The sequence below is a fragment of the Nyctereutes procyonoides genome, unplaced genomic scaffold (assembly GCF_905146905.1).
Source record: "Nyctereutes procyonoides isolate TBG_1078 unplaced genomic scaffold, NYPRO_anot_genome, whole genome shotgun sequence".
NCBI lineage: Eukaryota > Metazoa > Chordata > Mammalia > Carnivora > Canidae > Nyctereutes > Nyctereutes procyonoides.
The window spans coordinates 44,862,658-44,868,700 of record NW_026575030.1 but is presented as its reverse complement, the minus strand read 5'-3'; positions in this window follow the sequence as shown (position 1 = coordinate 44,868,700).

Here is a 6,043-nt window from a genome sequence, read left to right as displayed (position 1 = left end):
TGTTTTCTATTAACCATTTTGTGGATCATATCACTTAAATCTCTTCTTTTGGCTCCCTCGAAGCCAGACTTCTTAGGGGTATGATCTTGGGCAAGTTAAATCACTCTGTGTTTACATTCCTTGTCTGTAAAATTGGGATAACAAGGGTACCTACCTCACAGGGTTATTATAAGGATTAGAAGAGTTGATGCATGTAAATCATTTAGAACTGGTACCTGGAAGTATCCAAGAGCTCTCAGAAATTGTTAGCTGTTATTGTCACTGTTATTGTTGTTACTATTATTCTACAAGGACCCTTCATGTGTGACACCTGACATGATATAGGGCTCAACAAATTTTACAAGGTCACATGTTAAAGAATTGAGGAAATGTAAAAGTCGGAGGTCAACAAGAAGAAAAGGCCACTGTCCCCACAGAAAAAGCATGCTAGGACCAGAAACACTGCTGAATTCATTATGGGTAAAGGTTCCAGACAAGAGACCACACTCTCTTGTTATTCTCTCCTTTTAGAGGACAATTACAAGAGCCCTTTTGCCAAAAGAGAATATGAACAACCCACTTGGCACCAAGCGGTCTGCTTTGGGTGTTAATTATTTGCAAGAATTGTCTAGGAAAGTCAGCTAAGGACCATGAAGGCACTGGGAAAGAGGAACCCCTCTCAACAGGAGGAAGACGCCACTAGGCGTACAGAAAGCTGAGTTTGAGTCCAGTGCTTCTCTCCTGGAGAATAGCAAGCCCCAGTCTCACAGGCTCATTGTCCAAGCAAGCCAAAGACAGAGATTATTTTGGAGAATGCTGCTGGATGCACCAAGTTTTGACTAATACTTCCTTCAGAGGGGACTTCGAATGCTGCCGTGCTCATTCTTTGAATCCATCTTGGGTAGCTTAAAACTTCAGGTTTTCTAAGAATCTGCTGCTCTATCAAAACAAATTGAAAAATTTCTTAATAACTTTGATTTTGTTCAATAGTACTTATTAATGGGTCAGGCACCATATTGAATGATGAGAATATAAAATCTACAGACATAATTCCTGCTTTCAAGCAGAAAAGCAGATGAAGAGTTACAATACAATGTAATAGATGCAATAATAGAAATGTGTACAAGACTCAGAAGCATTCAGAAATGACTCTGTTCAGTCTGAGATACCATTTTGCAAACTGTGAAGTAAATAGGTGTTTGACTTACCCAGAATATAAAATTTAAGATCCAAATAAAAACAAGTCCAATTACTAGGTGCTATGACAAAAGGTAACATGAAAATCACTCCTACAGTCACGTTAATTGATAAAAAATTGGAAAGGAAGTTTTATTATGAGAACTGAAATATGTTTCTGGAGAATGGTCAGAGGAAAACTTTAGAAGTTAATGGAAGTTAATCGAAATGCTAGCTCTGCCATCCATGCTGTGTAAATTTAGGCAACTTTCCTAACCTTTCCAAGTCCAAATTTTTTCCCGTAAGAACAAGGACAATGAAGGGATACGTGGGTGGCTTAGTCAGTTAAGCATCCAACTCTTAATCTCAGCTCAGTCTTGATCTTAGATCGTGAGTTCAAGTCCCATGTTGGGCTCTACACAAAAAATAATAATAAAAAGAATAGGGATAATAACTATCATATTGAGTTACTTTAAGTATTCAGTGAAGAAAAAAGTGCGAATCACCTAGAACATGATAGATACTCAATAAAAGAAGCTAATATTTTTGTTCTCAAAACATAACTTCACTTGTCATCTGTTTTATTCTATGCACTTATAAGTAGGTAACTGGTAATTCAACGAGAGAGCTCTCCTGGGGTAGGATTTTGAAGTCTTTTTATATGGAATTCTATCCTATTTTTCTTAGTTGCTTTCCAAAACAGTACTTCTGATGTTATACAAGCATTTCACATGCATCCTATTTTACTAAAATGTGTTGGAAAAGGTCTTATAAGATGCAAACCTAGTTAATAGCAAAAATAATCAGAGAACAGATAAGAAAAAAAAATCCTGTTCAATAATGAGATGAAATGAATACAAAAATGCTAGTATCATGACAGGTTAGAGTGTTCTGGTCACAAAGACACTGATGGGATTATGAGAAATTCCCTATAACAGAAAAGCTAACACTTAGCAGTTAAGAGGTTCTTGCAGGCATATTATTGCTCCTTTTTGCAAACTGCCTCTAGCATAAATTATGGATATTTCAGAGTCCTGTCAAAAAGTGTCCATTGAAAGAGAAATTCAGATATGTTTTTATAAACCACTGAAAGTGTGTAGCTGATGCTACAATAAAAAGAGGTCTCCACTTAACAGTATCACCACTTGCATTTTGTTAACTCTGTTGTTGATGGAGGGCAGGGATGAGGTTGGGCTGTGCCTATCTTTAACTATTGGTCTGTTCCTAGGCTCCCACCTCCTTTTCCTTTCTCCTAGGGATGACATAAGAATAGAAGTTCACATGATGGAACCCCTGGGTGGCTCAGTTCAGCATCTGACTCTCGGTTTTGGCTCAAGTCATGATCTTGAGGTTGTGAGATTGAGCCCCATGTCGGGCTCCACCCTTAGCACAGAGTCTGCTTCAGATTCTCTCTCCCTGTCCCTCTGCTTCTATCCCTGCTCATGCTCTCTCAGTCTCTCTCTCAAATAAATAAAATCTTTAAAAAATGGATAAAGGGTCACATGAATATTTTGAACACATCACAAAAAAAATAAGTTCTATAAATTTAGAATCAATTATATTGCATTATTAGGAAATTCCCAGGTGGGCCACATATGAAATAGATAACTCTGCTGCCTTATTTTATATGCGATTTCCTAACTACAAAAATAAATGATAGATAGATAGATAGATAGATAGATAGATAGATAGATCCCATCTTATTGTCATTGTGTTGTAACTTTGGCTTCTTTTAGACAATCCTTTTCCTAGGGCTTCCCTGTCCTGTATAGTAGCCACTGGCCACACGTGGCTATTTCAATTTAAATTTTAATGAATTAAAATGAACTGAAACACAAAATTCAGTTCCCTGGTTCTATTAGTCACATTTCAAGCACTCAACAGCCACATGTGACTACCTGCTATCATGCTGGACAGAGAGAACAAAACGTTCTACGCAGAGCCCTGGCCCCGAAGATACTCACGCTGAGTGATCCTGTTGCTGTGTGCCCTTAAACTAGCCACTGATAGCATTTGGAGGATTGAATGACCTTAGAAGTTCTGTGAGGACTTCATATCAGTGTCAAACTCAGGGAAAGCCAGAAGTAAGCAAAGAGAAACTAAGCAAGCAATAAAGAAGAAAGAAGGAACAATAGCCACCAAAAGAATACACACTGACGTTATTATAAGAGGATAAAAAATGGCTCAGGAGTTCATTGCTTCAGCAGAGGTACAATTTTACTTGACGCATTTGTCACATGTGGTTTGCACAAAAATGCATCAATCTTATGCTAACTTTCTGATGTCCTAATTGGGTTTTGAGATGTTCCAGCTAAATCGCACAGGAAATATTTCTCGAAATTGTGATGAAGCTTAACCTCCCTTCTGAATACTACATGTTTAAAAACATATTTTCCTCAAAGAGATGTCAGCAGCTATTAACGTAGATAGTTGGAACTTTTGTATTTATCTTTGTTTGGAATGCTTGTACCCACAAGTTTTCATGCTTACTAATATTTTGGCTTCTACTTCCTGCATAGAAAGGAATTCTAACGTAGCATATATTGTGTTATTTGTCCCAAAAAGTGAGAGACTAACCTGTGTATGTTTGCATTTAGGTCATTCTGTCCATTGAAGAAGGTTATAGACTTCCGGCTCCCATGGGCTGTCCAGCATCCCTACACCAGCTGATGCTCCATTGCTGGCAGAAGGAGAGAAATCACAGACCAAAATTTACTGACATTGTCAGCTTCCTTGACAAACTGATCCGCAATCCCAGTGCCCTTCACACCCTGGTGGAGGACATCCTTGTGTAAGATGCATAGTGTTGATTTTCCCCCCTCAACAATCATTTCTTTCAGGCTGTAGACAAGACTAACAGGTAGAGAGCAGAAAGTTTACCATGATAACTGTCTAGTTATCCACCTTTTAGAATATTTTATACAAACCATATTCTATTTATCAGCTGTGAAAAAAACAATTAACATTTTTAAATGGATTTTTTTGTCTTCAGAAAACAGGTTCTCCTTTTGTCTTCTACAAACCTAAATTTTCCTGAGTTAATTTTTTTTGTGGGAGTCTTTGGTGTTTGTATGTCCTTTCTTTGTTGAATGGTCTTTCCTTACCTCCGTGAGTAGAATTTGTGTGTATCTGAAGCCTCTTTAATTTTCTTGTCCATTCTATGTTCTGTCTATTTGAAATGGCAAGCAAGACAGGGGCAATTTGTGAATCAGCCAGGAGTGAGGATGTTTCCCGCTGATAGGATCACACCCAGCTGTTGTTACTTTCCATTCCTAAACCCAGAAAGAGATACATGACAAGAAAATGAAGGCACTCATATACCATTTTATAAAAGTTAGAGTTGAGAAGACCTACTCACTTCCCTCTAAAAAACAATTATAAGAAGGGGAGAGTAAAAGAAAAAAAAACCACTATTACCCATTTCTGAAAATATTACATTTAAAATATTATCAAATTGAGACTATATGTCTTTATTTAGGACAAATCAGAATGAGAAATAACCAAAGCATTTTCAAAGCTCACTTTCCTAAGTCAGGGGACGGCCAACAGGATATACAGATGTTCAGCTTTAGGTTACAGGTTCGAGTCAGTGCAGGTTTTTTGTGATAATAAGGCCAAAGGCTCTTCAAGGACGACTTGAGCAGGCCTCAGTTCACTGCAGAGCACATAAGAGTTCACCTCTAAATCACTAATTGGCAGCCTCAGTAAAGTGAAGCCAAGCATGAAACAGCTAGAGATTAAACTATTACTCTAGCCCATCTTCCCTAAAGCAGTCCAACAGAGGAAGCAGTAAAGGGCGGGAGTGAGGAGGGATGACTTAGGATTTTATCATAAAAGGGCACTCAGTGAGGGATTTTAAGCAAGCGAATGGCATGATCACATTTACATTCCTAAAAGATCACTCTAGAGCCAATTTAGACTGAGTGTGAAACAAGGAACAAGACTGGAAACAGAGACAGTTATGTGTTTACAGAAACGCAAGCTACAGAAGATTAGGGCCGAACTCAGGAAATGGGAATAAGTTTGGGGGCAGGAGGTAAGAGGAGAGAAAAGAGTCAAGGATTCTGTCAAGTGACCTTCTTAAACGAGCTTTCTTACTGTCCTTGGCCGGTAGTGTTACCACTAAGAGAGAGAAGAAGAAGGATATGGTTTTGGAATCAAAATGAGACCATTTCAAGTAAGCTGAATTGAAGATGCCTGTGGGCCATGGAGGTGGACGTGTCCAATAAGCAGTTATACTTGTAGGTTGACCCTCAGATGAAAAGGTCTGGGCTGAAGATTTGAAGCTCATGAATACAGAGACTATAGCTGAAGATTCATGCATAGTTGAGTTGACCCATGCAGACTGTGAGGTATGCAAATTAACAGAGAGAAAAAGTGTAACCCTCCTGAACACCAAGATTTAAGAAATAGCCGAAGGGAGAGTACCCAAAGGAGCCCGAGAAAGAAGAGCCGGACCAGTAATAACGAAAGCAAGGAAAGAGCAGTATCACAGAAGCCAAAAAAATGGGGAGAGTTTCAAGGAGTGTAACGTCCAAGTCTTCACAAAGCTCCAGCACGATAAAAAGTTGAAGTGGGTCCACTGATTTTAGCAGCTTAGTGGCAAGGTATTTATGGGCAGCCTTAGCAAGAGCATTTGAATAAAATCGTGTAAGACAGATTGCAGGGGAGCAGGAGTAAATATGAGGTCAGAGAGAAAAGCAATATAAAGTACTAAGTAACCTGTCTCTGAAGGGAAAGCAAAGTAGTTAGAGAAAATGTTTCTTGGGTTTTTTTGCGTAAGTTTTATTGAAGAGATGGGCGCGTGTTGACATTGAAGAGAATGAGCTAATGCAGTGAGTGATGCGTTAATGGAAAAGAACTTTGGTTATCTATAAAATGAACTCAT